Source organism: Pinus tabuliformis, chromosome 5_2, assembly GCF_031772625.1.
Source record: "Pinus tabuliformis cultivar Carrire ecotype Pingquan chromosome 5_2, CPIR1, whole genome shotgun sequence".
NCBI classification, from domain to species: Eukaryota; Viridiplantae; Streptophyta; class Pinopsida; order Pinales; family Pinaceae; genus Pinus; species Pinus tabuliformis.
Window position 1 is genome coordinate 786,661,691 of NC_142306.1, and position 22,459 is coordinate 786,684,149.

A 22,459-nucleotide genomic window follows, 5' to 3' on the forward strand; every position below is an offset into this window, starting at 1 on the left:
CCTGGGGTGTCTTCTCAGTAGTTTGCTGCTGTGCTGCTGAAGATTTAGCAGCTGTTCCAATTTGCTTTCTGTAGGAGAGGGGCACCTGTCCACAAGTTTCCAAGTCAGTTTCTTTTTGCACATTCCTAGCTTCTTTCTCAAGTAATTCTTCCTTAGTAACTTGTTCTACTAGTGTACCCTCTTCCCAATCTAGTGCATTGGCATACTTTTCAATTTCAGGTTGTCTTTTATGTGCATAGTTGCCCAATCTGTATCTAATTCTCCTGAGGGAGATAGAATGATTGGGGTCATAGGGAATCCATTCAAAACTGGTCTGCAATCTGAGGCCTTGTAGGATGCTGTCTGCCTCTTTCCACCCTTCCTCTTTCCTGTTATATAGGAAGGAACCTAGTTGGTTTCTTACCTTCAATTGTGACTTCTTGTTTCTACTCTGAAAGTGAAGGTAATCTGAGTTCCCAAACTGCCTGAAATATTCTAAGGCAAAAAGCCTCATGGGGACATACCTCGGCAACCTAAATGGGTTCAATTCACAGCCATATATCCTAATGACTGTGTGGTTCTGGTAGAAGTACCAGTTGCCAATATTGTAAGATTTGTTCAAATGTAGAATCCTCTTCATATCATCGGTTAATCTAGGAGGAGGAGTACCTTGCAGAGCTGTTAGGGCTGGATGAACAAATAAATCAATAAACTCACAGTATGTATAGGGTGATACTGAGGTAGAATGAAAAACAGAGGTCCAGAAAACAACTGATCTTGGGATTCCTTGGGCATTGAGTGGCCTCAAAGGAACAGAGAAGGTAGCTGGCTGGTAGAAAAGGAATAAATGATATATATAGGAGGTGTACCTGAACAGTCTCTCCCTTTTCAAATTCATGAACTGCTCATGGATTTTCTCTGCTATGTAAGTTGCATAATCATACTGCACAGCTGGAGGCTTACCAGGGGCAAATATAGACAGCATTGCCATTATGCTGTCATCTACATCTTCCAACCCCCTGAATCCCAGGACATAGCCAATTAGATCCACCAACATTCTGCCCAACTCATTTAGATATTGGTACCCAATAGGAGGGGTCCTGACTGTTTCAGAGCCTGGTGTGACAAACAGTTGGTTGATTTTGACAATCTGGTCACTGGACAGCTTGATCCCTCTGTTAATCAGATTCTGCATGGATAGAGGGGTCAATTTCTTGGCTGTTTTGAAGCGCAGCATCTGGTTTATGCTCTCTGGGGTGATCTGGAACAGGACTAGGCCTGTGGGGCTCATGACTGCTCTTTGGCTGGGGTCATAGCATTCCTGGCAGCTATAAATGAGCTCTGGCATAGGATTGACTTGGGGAAGGTTGTATATGGGCAAATTTGACTCCCAAATCCCCAAGATATCTGCCCCACTGAGGTGCTGGGCTCTTAATTCATTCAACATTTGAATATTGTACTTGGTTCCCATGGGGAACCAATCCAGCATTTGGTAGTCCATGTCTCCCAGGGCTTTCCATGCTAATTCCTGGTGAGGAGCATTGATGGGCTTAATATTCAGTGCAATAGGGGCCTCCATAGCTCTTCAAGTTGCAAGAATTGCAGGTGGACAGGTGGAATGGTAAAAACACAGTCTGGAGGCAGTTCTCTGTGGAAACAGTTGATGTTTTGAGTATCCAAGGGGAAATCTCTCAATAGCAATTGAAATACTACTGGAGTCTAGTGACAGAACTTCTCTGTGGTCTAACTGAACTCTCCAATCGGGTGAATTATATCTATTAGGAACTCTGCCGGGAAAACGCAGAATTACAGTGGTTTTATGTGAATTGCAGGTTTCTAAAGCTCTGCAGGTACTTCTTGGCCCTCACAATGACAATGGTGGATGAACAAATGGGAATGAACGGTGCAAATAGCGTTTTTATGGTTCTACTATCCCTCTGAGCAATTTCAAGCTTAATGAAGGTCGTATGGAGGGCGAAACGGTCTAAATACCTGTAATTCGATGAGCAGAGGTTGAAGCAAAGGTGTACAGTTGCTGCTTGAGGAGGTCGCCCGGGCTAATAGACTGGTTGGCGAAAATTGGAGTGCAAACGGTCATGCAGAGCGTCCAACAGAAATAACAGTGAAAGTGGTAAAAAACACGGGAAAATTGGTAAATATGGGTTATTTTGCCAATTTGGCGCTTTTTTCTGCTGACGTCAGCATGACGTCATTGGTGGGTCATGGTGAGGTGACGTCAGCTGACGTCATCGGGCGACGTGGCAGTGGGTGACTGGTCAAAGGGGCGGTGAGGTGGCAACCCAGTCAGCAGCGAGGTGGACCAATAACAAAGGCAGGTACGAGCAGACAAGGACGTGGCGGCGAGTCAGCGACGGGTAGGTGGCAGTCAAACCGCAGCGGTCACGGTTAAGGCCTTAACCGCCGCGGTTTCTTGGGGCGGTTTAGGTACGGCGCAGAAGCTATCAGACCCGGCTCCGAGATGGTTGAACGATTGACGCGTGGAGGAGGCGTGACAAGGCGCAACGTCACTTTCTCGGAGGTTAAAGTGCCGCCATCGGATGCGCTCCGATATTAATGTGGACCGTCTGATCTGATGGGCTTGATCCGACGGCTGGCGGAGGAGAAAGATGCGCGCTTCATACTGCGGGCGGAAAAGATTAAAGCTTGTGGGTTTTTATGGGTTTTTCAAATGTTTTCGTTTAACCAATGATGTGGTAGGATTGGGGAATGTGCCAGAGGCGGGTATTAACCTTTGCAAAGGTTTTTATAGGCAAAAGGGATTTGGAGAGGGGGTTTTATCAATGCAGAGGTGATTTGAGGGTAAATTAACTTGCAGCAAAGGGGGAATAGGGTGGAATAGGTTCACCAAAGTGGCCAGATGCCATTTTGGTCCCTTTTGAAAAATACACGGCTATTATGCCTAGGGGAGGGAATATACATAAGATTTGGGGTTTTATACACCTTAGTGTTAATATTATTAGGGGTGGGGGTAAGATAGGGGAGGTTATATAGTAGAATTAGGAGTTAATATGAATGAAGGAGGGGAATTAGAAAGGGGGTGTTAGTGATGGACTAGAGAGGGAAAAGAAAAGAAGTTAGTGATCCTCTTTGCTGTGAGTTCATGGAATTCACCACTTTGTTTGCTGATAGATTTATTGCCTTGGCAAGAGACCTATTGATACCTGTGTAATGGTGATCATATTCTTTCTGCAACCACAACTGCCTACCCAACTATTTTGCCTAGCATTTTTTGTTTCTTCTTGGAGGGGCACTTGGACTTGCAACCCTCAATTGCCTTTTCTTTTCTTTGGCTTTTTCCTTTTCTCTCTATCTACTTCTACCCTTATGTCTTCCAAGGTCCCAGATTAAACTTTTGGGAACCTTTGCTTCTCTACCTGAACTACTTGTCTGCCAAGATTAAGCTGTTTGGACAGACCTCTTTCTCTATTCTACAACTCAAAATTGAAACATGGCATGATCCAGATTAGACTGTTGAATCATCCACAAAATTTGAAATAAGGTCCTCAATACTTGAAACACTTTACCCAGCTCTTGCTTTCTAGGAAATATGGGATCTTTGGGATACCAGAGCAGAGCATATTTGGCTTTTCTCTTGCCAATCATGAAATATGAAACCTATTGGTATAGGTATCCAACAGTGGCTCCACATGGGGATGGTTTTTCTTTTGAAAGACCAAGAACAGCAGGTCAGATTTCCTTGTTCCTTGACTGCCCATCTTAATCTTTGAAATTTGCTGCATGAATGTGTCAAAATAGTGTGCTTCTTTCTTGGAGAACCTCTGATTCTATATGCCTGTTGCTGCTAGGTGCAGCATTTGGGAAAACCTCTTTTTACATTCTAAAATAGAAGATAATATGTAAGGCTGCATATATACAATGAACCTCTGAATTTCTATCATAGTGAACAGTCAAAATAGTGCTTCAGCATCCTGCCATTGACAGGACCTTCATCCAGTTCAGTTACAGTCAAACTTTTTAGGAAGTAGGTGTTATTACCTTGTACTGCTTGGACAGAAAATGGTCCTTTCCATAAAGAATCAAACTTCCCATGTTTTCCTTTCTCTTCTCTTCTTGCATCCCACTTTAAAACTTTGTCCCCTACATTGAAATCCTCTGCTTTGGTTCTTCTATCAAAGGCCTTTTTCAGTTTCTCTTGTAGTATCTGCACTCTGCTGAAAACTTGTTCTCTGGTCTGTTGTAAACAGATTATCTGGTTAATCCTTCTTTGCATGTCATTTGGCTCTGCTTGGCTTTCTTGTAGGAGTTTCATAACCGGCACCCCTAGTGATGATGGAAATCTGGCCTCTAATCCATAGACTAACTCATATGGGCTGGTCCCAATTGATCTTTTAGTGGTTAATATGTCTGCCCATAAAGCATTTACTAGTTTCTTATGCCAGTTCTTTTTGTTCTCTTCCAGCACTTTCTTTATGATGTTTATCAGGCTTTTGTTTGATGATTCAGCAAGACCATTTCCTTGAGGATAGTAAGCTGTAGAATGGCCCAGGGTAATGTGAAATTTATGGCAGAAGTTCACCATCTTCTTGGATCTGAAGGCAGCAGCATTGTCTGTTATTATCTTGTCTGGGCAGCCAAATCTAGCCAGTATATTGTTCTCCAAAAATTGAATGATTACTGAATCATTTGCTTGTCTGCATGGGACAGCTTCAATCCACTTGGTGAAGTAGTCTGTTGCTGTCAAGATCCATCTGTGTTGTCCTGAAGATGAGGGATGAATTTCTCCAATGAAATCCAAGCCCCATTGTTGAAAAGGTCTCTCTGTTGCAATGGGCCTCAAAGGAAGTGGCAGCAACTGTCTTTTGCCTTCAAACAGTTGGCACTTGTGGCATGATGTTGTGAATTTCTTCACATCAGAGAACATAGTGGGCCAGTAATAACCAGCCCTTAATATCTTGTCCACAGTGGACTTCCAGTACAAATGTCCACCACAGTCTCCAGCATGGAATTCTTGCATGATATTGTCAGTTTCACTCTCAAGAAGACAGTGCAGCAAAATACCTTCATGGTTTTTCCAGAGTAGATTCTCATCTATCACACAAAATTTAGATGTTTTCATTTTTAGGAACCTAGACTTAGTTCTGGACAGTCCTGGGGGAGCACACAGGTTTTGTAACACATAACAGATATCAGAGTACCATGGAGATTGTTCAAAGGCTACATTGATCTTTGGAGTCGCCAGCTCTGTTTCACTGTCCAGTTGGTTGATATCTAAGGCTTGGAAATTTGCTTCTGTCATTAACTTGGCCAAACCTTGCCCTTTTATCAGCTTTGTAGGCTTTATTTCAATGTCAAATTCAAGTATGTTTGCAATCCATTTTCCTCTTCTACCCTCTAAGTTTTCTTGTGTGAGAATGTCTTTGACAATAGGACTTGGTACATAAGCCACAACATGGGAGTAAAGGATGTAAATCCTAAAGTCTTTGATAGCTTTGATTAAGGCATAGGCTTGTTTTTCCATTATTTGGTACTTTAGAGGAGCATCTCTAAGAGCTCTGCTGAAAAAAGCAATGGGCTTTTCATTCCCTTGGTCATCTTTCTGTAATAAAACAGCAGCAATAGTATGTTGGGAAGCAAAGGAGAAAATGATGAAGTCTCTGTCAAACTGAGGGTTAGTTAACACTGGGGTTTGAGTCAAGGCCAATTTTATACTTTCAAAGGCTTGCTTTGCTTCAATGGTCCACTTAACCTTTGAATCCTTCTTTAGCATATTGTTTAGTAATCTGATTAACTCTGCTAAATTTGGGATAAACCTTCTCAAAAAGTTGATTTTTCCTAAGAATCCTTGCAGCTCCTTGACATTCCTTGGGTGAGGCATTTGTAGGATAGCTTGTATCCTATCTGGATCAATTCTTATGCCATCTTTTGAAATGATGTGTCCTAAAAGTTTCCCTTCTTCCAAGCCAAATAATGACTTCTTGGGGTTTAAGGAAATACCATATTTCCTGCATGTTATGAAGATTTGTCTCAAATGTTTCAAGTGTTCTTGGTCAGATTTTGAAAAGGGTGTTAGATCATCTAAGTAAATGACCAAGAAGTCATGAATCTCTTTTGCAAAAGCAATGTCCATTGCTCTCTGAAATGTTGCCCCTGCATTTTTCAATCCAAAGGGCATTTTCACATACTTGAAAGTGCCCCATGGGGTAGTAAATGCAGTCTTGTCTTGATCATCAGGGTGTACCAGGATTTGATTGAAACCTGAGAAACCATCCAACAATGATATTCTTGAGGCTCCTACTACTCTTTGAAGAATGTGGTCCATTTTGGGTAGGGGTAGTTGTCTTTGAGTGACACTAGGTTCAAATTCCTTAAGTCTACACAAAGTCTAATCTCACCAGTTTTCTTTCTTGTAGGGACCAAATTTGAAATCCACTCAGAAAACCTGATTGGTGCTATGATACCAGCTTTGAACATTTTTTGTAATTCCTTTTCAATGGAAGGAAGGAGCACAGGATTGATTCTTCTCAATTTCTGTTTGAATGGTTTTTGATTAGGCTTGAGGGGAATGGTGTGCTGGATAACAGAGGTATCATAAGACTTCAAGTCCTCATAACCCCAAGCAAAGACATCTTGGAACTCTTTAAAGAGATCAATATATTTGGGTTTTTGGTCAGGGGGCAAAGCAGCAGATAGCTTTATTATTTTTGGCTTGTCAGTGGTACCAATGTTACATTCTTCAATGGTTGCATCTAATGGCTGCATCTTTGGTTTCCTGGGGACATCATTTGAGTCAAAAATGTCCTCTAGTGGGGTAAGGCCTGCTGGAAGGAGATTGTCTTTGAGTTGTATGATTTCATCTTCAGCGTTGCTCACCTCTTCACAGTCAATTTGGTGAATTTGCTGAATGTTTTCTTTGTTGAAAATGGTTGGACTGAGTAATTGTTTGGCTGTTCTAGGTGACATTGGGTGGGCAGACTGTTGAAACTGTAATTGTGATTGACTTGCTCCATTAACTATTTGAGATTGACTTGCTGTCTCAAGGTCAATATTTAATCCTGTAAACTCTTGTTGCAAGGTTAAAAAGTTGTTTATTTGCATGTCATTCTCAAACACTTGCCACTCTTTGACATTGTTTGGAATAGAAGGCCTATATTTGACCTCTGCTGTGAAACAATTGTTGGGTTGTAGTGGAAATTTGAAGGTGCTGGCAAATGTTGCCAAGCTATGTGCATGGAGATTGTGGCCCCTTGGAATCTTTGTGATAACAAACTCAGGAAAGGTCTCTAATATTTCAATTACAGCAGATCTATAGGGTCTCAGCCTTTTGTCATTGGTGACAAAATTCCCTTTTACTTGTTGAATTACTAGATCAGAGTCCCCCATGATTGAGAGGCTATGTGCTTGTAATGATTTTGCAATCTTGAGGCCTAGTAGCAGAGCTTCATATTCTGCTATGTTGTTAGTGCATTTAAAGTTCAATCTATAAGCCCTGCCTTCTGCATAGCCTTTCTCTTTGCTATTTATCCATACTCCAGCTCCTGCCCCTAACTTGTTAACTGAGCCATCAAACTCTAGGACCCACAGACTATCTTGCTGAATAGGAGATTCAACATTCTTTTCATGGGATGGCAATGTGAGCATGAGTTGAGGTTTCTTTTCCCATTTGTCTCCTAGGATAATTTCATCATTTGTTTGACAATATTTGACCACTAGAGGAGGGTTAATGGGTATTGTTGGGCTAATTGAAATTTGGCAGGTGCTACTTGTTTGATCAATGTTTTGTTCTTGTATGAGTGTTTCGGTCTTAATGTCATTGTTTGAGAAGCTTGCGCTGTCATTGAAGAGGATGAAGGAGTCTATGTCCGAATGGACAGCATATATTGGAAAATTTTGAGGCTTTTCTTCACTGCTGACCATATATTTCATGAGTGTTTCCCTATAAAGTCTCTTTGGTTGTCCAAAGACAGAGATGGTTGCATATGACATGTCTAATTGCAGGGAGCCTTGGAGTTTCGCTCCCCATGATCTTGATAAGAGCATCCCATATTTGGGTGGGATATCAGCAACAACAACATCCATTAAAATGGTTTTGTTGGGAAATTGAACCAAGGACACACATAAATCTTTTATTAGGCCCAAACATTTGACTTGACTAGAATCAAAAGAAAACAGGTCTTTGTATGGTCTTGTTATATCCAAGTTTAATCTTTCCATGACAGCTTTTGGCATAAGGTTGTGAGAGGCACCTGAGTCAAACATTGCATTATGCAGTATTTTATCATGAACATGCAAGCTGACATAAAAAGGTAAAACCCCTGTGACTACTGTTTTTCCATCTACCTCTGGGCCAAACAGCAATTCTGGAGTGTCATCTAGCACATTTACATCATCTTTGCTGTTGGTGAGCTGAAGGGATTTTTTGATCTGTTGCTTATATATGTCATGCTTGGCTAGCTCTGAAAGGGGAATTGCTATCTTTAACTTGCCAATCTCTGCTCCTAGGTCAAAGGGTTTGTCCACCTGAATTTTAGAGTCACGGATAGCAGTCCTTTCTCTGTTCATTAAATCTTCTTGTTGGATTTCATCTTGATTTTGGAACCTGCCCTTTATATTGATGTCTTGAGGGGTAATGTTCGGATTTGGGTGGGAGGATGAGGTTGCCGTGGGCTGTTGTGGTGTGGACAGTAATTCAGTGACTTCCTCAACCACTACTTCTTTTGTAGGTAAGTTTGTTTTGTCATTAGGTTCAGTGACTAAGGTTTCTTTAGATTGCTGTTTCTCCTTTACCTTCTCAGGCTGATTTGCATTTACAGTCCGACTTCTTAGTTTGTATTGTTTATGGACTTCATAGACAGCAGTATCATACCCTTGTTTAAAGTCAAAAGATTCTCCTGATTGTGTTTGGAATGTTTTGCTTTCATCCTCCTCATGGTCTTCTTGTGTTAAGAAAACCTGACTTTTACCATCCAGACCTATTAAGTTGATTTCAGGATCTTCATTGAGCTGATTAGCTGAGGAAGTTTCTGCATAATTTTCTTGAAAAGGGGGTCTGATATCTTGGTCTGCACTTGTTTTTCCTATATTTGGGTTCTGTGTTCTCCTAAAATTTGGGTTTCTAGGAGGATTGTTTTGTGGTGCCTCCCATGATGACTTTCTTTCAACTGATTCCACTCTTTCACCTAGTCTTTTCATGCTGTTTAGTATTGCATCCAACTTTTGATCAAAGCCTGAGGGCTCTTCTCTGAAACCAACCTTCTTTTCCAGCTTTGCCCTGTTTCTCTTGGCAATTAGGTTGGCCTCTACAGTAACTGCAACTCTTTGGGCTTCTGCAAGGGTTGGAGGGTCTCTTTCTCTCAACTGATAGGCCATATCAGAATCAAAACCATCAGGGAAGTTATAAAGGGCCAAATCAGGAGGGGGCCTTAAGTTCTGGGGGATAGCATTGTATATGTTGTTAAACCTAGCACAATACTCCAAAACCGTTTCTTGGGGACCTCTTTTAATAGTGTTATATTCACCAAGTATATGGTGCGGATCTCTCTTTTTCTCCCATCTGTTGGTAAATTCCTGGTATAGAACTTCAGGGGTTGCAATGGAATTTGCATTTAAGGATCTAAACCAAGTTCTGACATCCCCGGTTAAGCTTTGGACAAAAATTCTCATCCTAACACTGTCATCATCTATTTCAAAGGTCTCAAAGTGGTCTTGCATCTTCTTAGCATGCTGGACAGCTGTCAAAGGGCCCTGGGAGTCAAAAAATGAGAGTCTAGTTTGGTAGTCTTGGGGTAGAGCTGGAGCATTGGCTGGTATCTGCAGAGGTGCATATCTGTTAGCCATGTTTATGGGATTTATAGGGTTAATAGGAACAAATGGGACAGCTGGGATCACAGGTATAACAGGGGTAACAAGCGGGAAACTGGTTGAAAGAGTATGTGCAGATGGTGAAGATGGGAGAGGAGGGCTTTGAGGTGTTGATGATGAACTAGGGGAATTAGGTGTGGAACGGAAAAGGACTTTACAAGGAGTTGGAATGAGGATAGGTTGGTCTGAACTTATATCTGAATCAGCAGGCTTCTCCTGCTTTTGCTGTCTCCTTATGTTTTTTGGAATGATATTTGGATTATCAACAATGATGGGTTGATCAGGGTCAGGGTTTGCCCTAGTGTGCCTTGGGTTTCTTTTGGGAGCCAGCTTCTAAGTATTCTTTTAGAACTTTATACAGGAGGTTTTGTATGTACAAGGACTAGGTAAGAATTCTGGAATGACTATATATTTTTCAAAGCTAAGATGAAGATTCCCTAGTTAGCTCTTCCCTAAAGCTGTCCCTGTGTTTACAGAAACAGTCCTAAGGCCTCTTGGCTAGTTTCAGGCTTGATGGTAGCTTTTGAAAATAGATAGTAATTGAAAAAATCTTAACTCCCCAGTGGAGTCGCCATTTATGTTAACACCCAGGTTGTTCCCTATGACTCCCAAGGGAATACGGCCGGGGTAACCACTAACCAATCTTTGGATCACTGTTTCTAGCCAAACTGTGATCAGAGAGGGCTCTCTCTTTATGATTTGTAACTGTTTATGATAGGGTTTTAGGCTAGCTATTATGCACTGGTTTTGTTTATGTTTTGGTTGAAGAATATCCTTCAGATCTCTTGTGATGTGATTTTCAGAGAGTCAAATATCATTGGGCAATGGAGTCTGTAGCTGTAGGTGTCTAGAAACTTTGAGATGAACTGGTGAAACTTACAGGGCCATTTGGATGTTTCATAGAACAAATTTTGATTAAAAACAGGAAACAGGTAAGGCAAACAATGAAAGCATTCAAGAATTTTCACTCGTTGTTAACTGTTTCCACCAAACTGGTTACGAGAACAGACAGATGTCACAGGGGCAAAATTTGAATCCCTGGGAATGTCTATCACAGTGAAAGATATAGATTCAAAGTGCAGCAACTAAGAATTGCACTTCTGTTACTATATCTGAGGAAAACATAGATAATAGCTCAGTTTGAGTTCAGGGTAATCATGGATTAAGTCCTGAACTATTCTTCTACTTCGCTATTAAGTGTAAAATATCTGAAACGATAAAAGAGAACAAAGACTCGAAAACATGTAATACAGAGATATGAGAAAACTTATTGTTTTATGAAACAACTGGAATCCTGCAACATTCACCCTTCAACACAACGCACCAAATACACCACGCTTTGGAAATTCCATTCTCCTTTTCTATTATTTCTCTCTGGGAATTTTTACAACGAGCGAGAGCTCTTCAAAGGAAAATTACAACAACCCCTTTCAACTGTTGTGAAGGGTGAATATATACTTGCGGTGATTTACAAAATATCTGAGTTCTGAGTTATCTCAGATTTTACATTCTTACCAACTACTTAAGATATTATGACCAAAATTTAATACAGCATTGATTACAGAGTACAGGCATTTTAATGCTCTGTCAGAAGATATTTTAGCTTTTGGAAACAGCTAAGTCGGTCGAGATATTCTGAACAATGCTGGAAGACCTGTCTTTAAGGCTTGTACGCTGTATCCTGGACTTGTCACCTGTGATTGTGACTGCTGCTTGTGGTGAGTCAATGGTCCTGCTGAGTTGGCTCAGCCTCTGCCTCGCCCTTGTAGATATCTTTTTTCAAAATTGTGCCTGCGCATGTATGCTCATTTGCCTGGAGAATTAGCGCTACTGATTCTGGCCTGACAAAATTGTCTGTGTCAAATTTCTCCAGACATCCTGTGTGGGCAGTTGGTGTGCTAAGATTGCCCCTAGAGTTTCATCTGCTTCTGTGAATTTGAAGAAGTTAGGTGGTGTATCAAACAGATGCTCAACTTCATTCATGAGGAAAAATAGGTTCTCCACCCTGTCATACATAGTCTGCCCGGTGGCTGGCCCTGCGTCTGCTGAAGTGCTGGGCTGTTTTGCAATCTCTGCTACTGCATGGGCATCAATTCTCTTATTGTAATTGTCTAGGGTGAGAAGTCTTCCTACACTGCTTAAAATGCTGGGGAGGCCTCTGTTCTGTAGTGCCACGAATTTTTCCAGGAATCTGTTGATTTCAGTCTGCATATCCTGTGTCCTCCTCTCCAGTGTTCCAACCAAGTTCCTCAATGTTATGACTCTTTTGGCTACAGCAATTGTTTCTGTCCTGTTGGTGATTCCCATGACAGCTAATTGAGAGCTAGTCTTATAGTTCAGAATATTGATCATCCTAGTAGCAGCTTCTGGCATGTGTCCAAGGCTTGCCCTACTGCTATGTCCTCCTCTTGGGAGTCATTCAGTCTTTGTCTCTTCTCTCCTCTGATGAAGGATGAGGTGTGGGGGGTCTCTCTCTCCATTTTCCTGGTCAAGTCCTCCTTCTGTGGTGTTTGGAGGACTGAGGTGTCTACATTGGTATCTGTCCTGGGAGGCACCTCTGTTTGGGGCTGCTGCTCAGTGTAACTAGGTAGATCTGTCCCCTTTTCCTGCTGCAAGGGCTGCTGTTCACTGGACTGTGCTTCTTCTTGTTGCTGCCCCAGTTCTTGCTGTTCCATTTCTTCTTGCTGCTGTAGCACGGTGTCAACTTGTTCTTCTGTCAATATAGGTGGCTGTTCCACCTGTTTTCCTTTGTCTTTGCTTGCTGCCTGGGGTGTCTTCTCAGTAGTTTGCTGCTGTGCTGCTGAAGATTTAGCAGCTGTTCCAATTTGCTTTCTGTAGGAGAGGGGCACCTGTCCACAAGTTTCCAAGTCAGTTTCTTTTTGCACATTCCTAGCTTCTTTCTCAAGTAATTCTTCCTTAGTAACTTGTTCTACTAGTGTACCCTCTTCCCAATCTAGTGCATTGGCATACTTTTCAATTTCAGGTTGTCTTTTATGTGCATAGTTGCCCAATCTGTATCTAATTCTCCTGAGGGAGATAGAATGATTGGGGTCATAGGGAATCCATTCAAAACTGGTCTGCAATCTGAGGCCTTGTAGGATGCTGTCTGCCTCTTTCCACCCTTCCTCTTTCCTATTATATAGGAAGGAACCTAGCTGGTTTCTTACCTTCAATTGTGACTTCTTGTTTCTACTCTGAAAGTGAAGGTAATCTGAGTTCCCAAACTGCCTGAAATATTCTAAGGCAAAAAGCCTCATGGGGACATACCTCGGCAACCTAAATGGGTTCAATTCACAGCCATATATCCTAATGACTGTGTGGTTCTGGTAGAAGTACCAGTTGCCAATATTGTAAGATTTGTTCAAATGTAGAATCCTCTTCATATCATCGGTTAATCTAGGAGGAGGAGTACCTTGCAGAGCTGTTAGGGCTGGATGAACAAATAAATCAATAAACTCACAGTATGTATAGGGTGATACTGAGGTAGAATGAAAAACAGAGGTCCAGAAAACAACTGATCTTGGGATTCCTTGGGCATTGAGTGGCCTCAAAGGAACAGAGAAGGTAGCTGGCTGGTAGAAAAGGAATAAATGATATATATAGGAGGTGTACCTGAACAGTCTCTCCCTTTTCAAATTCATGAACTGCTCATGGATTTTCTCTGCTATGTAAGTTGCATAATCATACTGCACAGCTGGAGGCTTACCAGGGGCAAATATAGACAGCATTGCCATTATGTTGTCATCTACATCTTCCAACCCCCTGAATCCCAGGACATAGCCAATTAGATCCACCAACATTCTGCCCAACTCATTTAGATATTGGTACCCAATAGGAGGGGTCCTGACTGTTTCAGAGCCTGGTGTGACAAACAGTTGGTTGATTTTGACAATCTGGTCACTGGACAGCTTGATCCCTCTGTTAATCAGATTCTGCATGGATAGAGGGGTCAATTTCTTGGCTGTTTTGAAGCGCAGCATCTGGTTTATGCTCTCTGGGGTGATCTGGAACAGGACTAGGCCTGTGGGGCTCATGACTGCTCTTTGGCTGGGGTCATAGCATTCCTGGCAGCTATAAATGAGCTCTGGCATAGGATTGACTTGGGGAAGGTTGTATATGGGCAAATTTGACTCCCAAATCCCCAAGATATCTGCCCCACTGAGGTGCTGGGCTCTTAATTCATTCAACATTTGAATATTGTACTTGGTTCCCATGGGGAACCAATCCAGCATTTGGTAGTCCATGTCTCCCAGGGCTTTCCATGCTAATTCCTGGTGAGGAGCATTGATGGGCTTAATATTCAGTGCAATAGGGGCCTCCATAGCTCTTCAAGTTGCAAGAATTGCAGGTGGACAGGTGGAATGGTAAAAACACAGTCTGGAGGCAGTTCTCTGTGGAAACAGTTGATGTTTTGAGTATCCAAGGGGAAATCTCTCAATAGCAATTGAAATACTACTGGAGTCTAGTGACAGAACTTCTCTGTGGTCTAACTGAACTCTCCAATCGGGTGAATTATATCTATTAGGAACTCTGCCGGGAAAACGCAGAATTACAGTGGTTTTATGTGAATTGCAGGTTTCTAAAGCTCTGCAGGTACTTCTTGGCCCTCACAATGACAATGGTGGATGAACAAATGGGAATGAACGGTGCAAATAGCGTTTTTATGGTTCTACTATCCCTCTGAGCAATTTCAAGCTTAATGAAGGTCGTATGGAGGGCGAAACGGTCTAAATACCTGTAATTCGATGAGCAGAGGTTGAAGCAAAGGTGTACAGTTGCTGCTTGAGGAGGTCGCCCGGGCTAATAGACTGGTTGGCGAAAATTGGAGTGCAAACGGTCATGCAGAGCGTCCAACAGAAATAACAGTGAAAGTGGTAAAAAACACGGGAAAATTGGTAAATATGGGTTATTTTGCCAATTTGGCGCTTTTTTCTGCTGACGTCAGCATGACGTCATTGGTGGGTCATGGTGAGGTGACGTCAGCTGACGTCATCGGGCGACGTGGCAGTGGGTGACTGGTCAAAGGGGCGGTGAGGTGGCAACCCAGTCAGCAGCGAGGTGGACCAATAACAAAGGCAGGTACGAGCAGACAAGGACGTGGCGGCGAGTCAGCGACGGGTAGGTGGCAGTCAAACCGCAGCGGTCACGGTTAAGGCCTTAACCGCCGCGGTTTCTCGGGGCGGTTTAGGTACGGCGCAGAAGCTGTCAGACGCGGCTCCGAGATGGTTGAACGATTGACGCGTGGAGGAGGCGTGACAAGGCGCAACGTCACTTTCTCGGAGGTTAAAGTGCCGCCATCGGATGCGCTCCGATATTAATGTGGACCGTCTGATCTGATGGGCTTGATCCGACGGCTGGCGGAGGAGAAAGATGCGCGCTTCATACTGCGGGCGGAAAAGATTAAAGCTTGTGGGTTTTTATGGGTTTTTCAAATGTTTTCGTTTAACCAATGATGTGGTAGGATTGGGGAATGTGCCAGAGGTGGGTATTAACCTTTGCAAAGGTTTTTATAGGCAAAAGGGATTTGGAGAGGGGGTTTTATCAATGCAGAGGTGATTTGAGGGTAAATTAACTTGCAGCAAAGGGGGAATAGGGTGGAATAGGTTCACCAAAGTGGCCAGATGCCATTTTGGTCCCTTTTGAAAAATACACGGCTATTATGCCTAGGGGAGGGAATATACATAAGATTTGGGGTTTTATACACCTTAGTGTTAATATTATTAGGGGTGGGGGTAAGATAGGGGAGGTTATATAGTAGAATTAGGAGTTAATATGAATGAAGGAGGGGAATTAGAAAGGGGGTGTTAGTGATGGACTAGAGAGGGAAAAGAAAAGAAGTTAGTGATCCTCTTTGCTGTGAGTTCATGGAATTCACCACTTTGTTTGCTGATAGATTTATTGCCTTGGCAAGAGACCTATTGATACCTGTGTAATGGTGATCATATTCTTTCTGCAACCACAACTGCCTACCCAACTATTTTGCCTAGCATTTTTTGTTTCTTCTTGAAGGGGCACTTGGACTTGCAACCCTCAATTGCCTTTTCTTTTCTTTGGCTTTTTCCTTTTCTCTCTATCTACTTCTTCCCTTATGTCTTCCAAGGTCCCAGATTAAACTTTTGGGAACCTTTGCTTCTCTACCTGAACTACTTGTCTGCCAAGATTAAGCTGTTTGGACAGACCTCTTTCTCTATTCTACAACTCAAAATTGAAACATGGCATGATCCAGATTAGACTGTTGAATCATCCACAAAATTTGAAATAAGGTCCTCAATACTTGAAACACTTTACCCAGCTCTTGCTTTCTAGGAAATATGGGATCTTTGGGATACCAGAGCAGAGCATATTTGGCTTTTCTCTTGCCAATCATGAAATATGAAACCTATTGGTATAGGTATCCAACAGGTTGCACATAAAATATTCAAGATACAAGTGAAATAAAGTACCGTTATTCTTATTGTTGTTCATCACTGCATGTATGTTGGGATCTGAGCTCGAAGTGCTATCTGTGTTAGCATTATGAGACAAGTGTTGTCCTTGATGGCAAATCACACTGATGACAAATCATAGTGCAGAAGGATAGCAGCAAGGAATTGATGATCAGTCTACAAGTATGAAGAAAAATATATACACGCTGGTTCACTATATACCAAGTCGCGTATACAAGCAGGTTCACTATATACCAAGTCGTGTATACGCAGGTTCGCTATATACCAAGTCGCGTGTACACGCTGGTTGGCTTCAGTAAAAGCGCGTGTATGTGGAAAACTTATCTTTGGTCCACGACGGTTATTCCTTGGAAGTTGTGCCTATGGTTTTGGACCTTGGTGTCTCGACGGACGTGTTGATCCCTAGTTTTGAAGCTGATGGTATTGTGTTACTATGGTTTTGGCCCGAGGTATTGAGCAAGGCCTAAGGCTATATAAGGAGAAGAAGATCATTAGGCACTACACAATTGAAAAGTATTGAATATCTAAAATGAAAGAGATCTGGTATGCAGGTTCTGGGTTGCTTGATCTAAGCTAAGGAGAGATCACACCGGTTGATGGAAGACTAGATCTAAGGACAGATCGGGATCTAATGGTTTGAAATGCACTATTATGATATGGTTGATTATGCCTATTTCTAGATCTGCATACTGACGCAATGTTATGTTCTGGGCATAACTGATATCTGGTACAGCTGCAAGTTATGAAAAATTATTTTTAGATCTGTACGCAGGTTGTCCTCAGTAAAACCACGTGTATACGCGGGTTTCCTTTATTGAAGTAGCGTATATCTTTTGGAGTTTGATTTTTGGGTTGCAGCTGACTGTTATTGCAGAGTTCTGTAGTCTGCTCTGTGTTCTGGTGACTGGGTTTGACAGGGTTTCAGTGGTTCAGTGATTCAAAGATTGTTAATGCGAGTATTGGTTGTTTTGTAATCTGCTATGAAATTTGAATGAATTGTGGTCTTCAGATTGTAATGTTGTGCTTCAGGAATATCCAGTCTGAAAATGTATGAAAAGTGGTACCTGAAGGAAAGAAGATTGTAGGCCTGCACCTACGTACTAGTATCTTAGCTAGTACAAGAGCAAAGGGGGTTGGAGCTCCCTTCCAAGGAAGTTTGGAGAACCAAAGAAGGTTGAAGCCTTCTGCAGGTTGTAGCCTGCGTACTGGTATAATGCTGCACCAGTACAAAAGATTGTAAACTGAAGTTCTTATTAAAGAAAGATAGAGACGACTTGCAGCAGGTGGTTTTCACCCACATTGGGTTTCCACCTTATATCATGGTGTTCATGTGTGTGGCTTTTGTGTGGTGATCTGTTCTGTTATACTGCATCCGTTTACTCTTAATATGGTGAATAATGTCCTAACGCATTTAACTGAAGATAAACTAACTGAATTATAAGATTTATGGTTATACGCTGGTTTCTTTAGACACAGTCACACGTGCACGCTGGTTCACTTAACTGAAGTAGCGTATATATTTCTGAGCATTAAAAAGTTTTATTGATCTGATAATACTGATTCACCCTCCCTCTCAATATTATTTCCAACAATTGGTATCAGAGCAGGTCCTTCAGAGAAGCTTGATCACTTGAAGGTAGATCGTTCATCATGAGCAACTACGAGAGAGAAGCATCAATTAGGCCACCGGTTTTTGATGGGACAAACTTCAATTATTGGAAGGTAAGAGTTACTGCCTATCTTCAATCTCTTGGTACAGAAGTTTGGGACATCGTAGAGACATGCTACACTTTTCCTTCAGCTACACCTACAGATGCAGCCGAGAAAAAGAAATATGAAACAAATGCAAAAGAAGTCAATACTCTATTGGGATGTATATCTCAATCAGAATTCATGAAGTTAATGCACTATAAATCTGCAAAAGAAATATGGGACGAAATTGTCACGAGCTATGAAGGAGACGAACAGGTAGAGCGTGCTAAACTTCAAACTCTCAGGATTAAGTATGAGACTCTCAGAATGTATAATGATGAAAGTGTGGCTAACTATTTCCTTAGGGTAGATGAGATTATTAATTGCATGAAAAACTTGGGTGAAGAAATAAAAGAGGCTATTGTGGTTGAAAAGGTTCTAAGATCTTTCTCCCCCAAGTTTGAATCTAAAGTGTCTACCATAGAAGAAAAGGAAAATCTGCAAATTCTCACTATGTCTCAGCTTCACGGAATTCTAACCGCTTATGAAATGAGAAAGGGAGGTCCATCAGATAGAAGAGAAGCTGCCTTCAAGGCTTCAAGCAAAGAAGATTATTATGAAGCAAGTCACGTGCCAGAAGAAGAAGAGGAATCAAATTTTGACAGAAATCTTCAAAGGGGTTCTGGAAGGTTCAGAGGTAAGCTACCTTTTAAATGCTTTGCTTGTGGAAGAGTAGGTCATTATGCTGCCAGATGTCCTCACAAAGATAAGAATGACAAGGGAAAGGAACTTGTTAAATGGAATAAGAAACAAAATGAAAAGAAGAAAAGCTATTACACTCATGAAGATAGTGATGGTCTTTCAAATAGTGATGAAGATGAACAAGGTAATAGATATAAACTTTTAATGGCTTTTGAAGATGATGACTATATGGATGCTATAGATGTAGAAGGTTTTTGTGAAGAAATGAAAGATCTCAAACTTTGCTTAGAAGAGAAGAGTGCTATTATTGATTCTCTACAATGTCAACTAGCTGAAAAGGAAAAACATCTTGAAAAATTGGAATGTGAGGTTGTTTGTCTTAGAAAGGAGATTGAGAAAACAAAAGCGATTAATCTTAAATTTGTTAAAGGATCTGAAACCTTGGATGAGATTATCAATGTGCAACGATCTCCTCTGATCAAGACAGGTCTTGGATATAATGGAGAAACATCTCAAGCATCTACCTCTAAAAGCTATCTTGATGCAGCAAGGAGAATCGAGCAAAGGCCAAATAAAAGTCATGAGGTGAATCAGGGACAGTTTACCTCAAGAACAAATAAAGACCATCAAGAAATTCGGGGACAAACTGCCTTAAGGACAAACAAAAGCTACAATCAGCCTCAGGTAAAATCTTCCCAATTTGCTCCAAGAATGAATGTGAATAGAAGCTACAATCGGTTGGATGATAGATCTGATTATTGCAGAAGTTTCTCTAATGGCCAATGCTTTTCTTGCCATAACTTCAGTCACAAAGCAGCTCAATGTGTTGCCTACAAGACAATCATGACTAGAGAAGCTCAAAAGCAAGGGAGAATGACTGGAACCATGAAAAGGACTTATAAAAACTTTTCGGTTCTTGAAAATGAAGTTGAATGCTCTATTTGTAATAACTTTGGTCATGAAGACTCTGAATGCAGGAGCATGTTCCGGAAGACAACTCAGAAGGAACAAACCTCAAATGTCAGAACATGGAGAATAAAGGAACCGCAACCAGAAAGATGTGGGATAGCCTTTTATGCAGAAGGTCGAGAAAGTCTATGGTACATTGACAGCGGATGTTCAAAGCATATGACAGGGGACAAAGAAAAGCTTGAGTCATATACCGCATTAGAAAAGGGGAAGAAAGTTTCTTTTGGAAACGATATCTCTGCAGCCATAAAAGGAAAAGGTGTTGCTCCATTGAAAGAGAAGGTCAAAGCTGGAAATGTTTTGTATGTTGATGGATTGAAGCATAATCTTCTGAGTGTCAGTCAGATGTGCGATCAAGGAACAGAGGTAATATTTAGATCAAATGGATGTTGTGTTCGTTACCTTGACACAGGTAAAACAGTGATCAAAGGAAGAAGGACTCCAAATAATCTATACATATTTGAAGAAGGACCACAACAATGCTATTTGAGCAAGGATGATGAACACTGGCTATGGCATCGGAGGTTGGGGCATCTAAGCTTTTCACAAATAAGGAAAACATGCAAATATCAAGCAGTTCGTGGTCTTCCAGATATCAAAATTCCAGACAACACTATATGCAAATCTTGTCAGTTTGGAAAGAAAACCAGAACTAACTTTCCAAAGAAGGAAGGATCAGCCAGCATACCTCTTGAGCTAGTCCATACAGATGTATGTGGTCCATTTAGGAAAAGGACACCTCGAGGAGAAGAATATTTGATATTATTCATTGACGATTTCTCCAGGTTTGTCTGGTTAGGGCTTATGAAGCACAAAGATGAAGCATTCGAAAAATTCAAATCCTTCAAAGCTTTGGTTGAAAATGAATAAGGACACAAAATTAAGTGCCTCAGATCTGACAGAGGTGGGGAGTTTACCTCAAACGAATTTTTCGATTTTTGTGAAGAACATGGGATAAGAAGAGAATTCTCTACAGCTAGAACTCCTCAGCAAAATGGGGTTGTGGAAAGAATGAACAGAACAATCCAACAAATGGCTCGTGCTATGCTTGATGAATCAGGTACTCCCGCAACTTTCTGGGGTGAGGCTGCACATGCTGCGGTTATTATTCTTAACAAAACAAATGTCCGAGTAAACAGCACTCAAACACCTCATGAGCTCTGGAGTGGTGAGACTCCTTCGGTGAAGCATTTCAAAATCTTTGGGAGCAAATGTTATATTAAGAACACTGATGAGCAACTTGGAAAAATTGAACCAAGAGCAGATGAAGGCATTCTTCTTGGTTATTCTCCACATAGCAAAACATACAAGTGCTACAACAAAAGACTTGGCAGAATTGTTGACAACATTGATGTAGTAATTGATGAGAAGGGATATATTCCTAGGCAAGTTCATCATGAAGACATTGAAGAAGATGAAGGCTACCCTCAAAGGTAGAATGTTGAAGAAGAAGAACCTCAAGAAGAACCAGAGGAAGCAGACAAGAATAGAAGAGAAGACTCCATCCAGATATGTTCAAAAGAATCATCCAGAATCTCAGATTGTGGGGCAGAAAGAAGCAGGAATACAAACAAGAAGAAGAATTGCAGAAGCTTCAAGCTATTTGGCATTACTCTCTTCCACTGAACCACAAAATGTGAAAGAGGCATGCAAAGATGAATGTTGGGTCAAAGCAATGGATGAAGAACTTGAGCAGATCGAAAAGAACAATACTTGGGAATTGGTTCCTAGACCAAAAGATAAAAATGTCATAGGGACTAAATGGGTCTTCAAAAATAAATTGAATGAAAATGGAGAAGTAATTAGAAACAAGGCCAGACTTGTTTGTAAAGGGTATGCGTAGCAAGAAGGAATAGATTTTGAAGAGACCTTTGCTCCTGTTGCAAGACTTGAGGCCATCCGAATGTTCCTTGCTCTCTCAAGCTTTCAAAACTTCAAGGTATTCCAAATGGACGTGAAATCAGCCTTTCTGAATGGAGACTTAGAAGAAGAAGTATATATTGAGCAGCCAGATGGTTTCATTCTTGGGAATGATCCAAACCTTGTATGCAGATTGAAAAAGGCTCTCTATGGTCTCAAACAAGCTCCAAGGGCTTGGTACTATCGTTTGGACAAATATCTTCACAAACAAGGTTTTTCAAAAGGATCAGCAGATAGCAATCTCTATATGAAAGTTGAAGATAATAATTTGCTAATACTTGTTGTGTATGTAGATGATATTATCTTTGGTAGCAATGAAGAGGCTATGAGTCAGAACTTTTCCTTGGTTATGCAGAAAGAATTTGAAATGTCATTACTTGGAGAATTGACATACTTTCTTGGATTGCAAATCCAACAAAATGAAGGAGGTATTTTCTTGTCTCAAACCAAGTACCTCAAGCAGATATTGAAGAAGTATGGCATGGAAGATTCAAAGCCAGTTTGTACCCCCATGGTTACAGGATGCAGCCTCAGTGCAAATGACGAATCAGCAGCAGTTCTCCAACCCACTTATAGATCCATGATTGGGAGTTTGCTTTATTTGACAGGTACCCGACCAGATATTATGCATGCAGTAGGAATTGTTGGAAGATTTCAAGCCAACCCAAAGGAGATTCATCTTCAGGCAGTGAAGAGAATTTTCAAGTATCTTCAAGGGACACAAAATTATGGCTTATGGTATCCTAGAGATACAGATCTCACACTTCATGCTTATACAGATGCAGATTGGGCCGGAAGCGTGGATGACAGGAAGAGCACAAGTGGTGGTGCATTCTTTATGGGCTCCAGATTAGTATCTTGGTTCATCAAGAAACAAAGCTCGATTGCCTTATCTACAGCTGAAGCAGAAT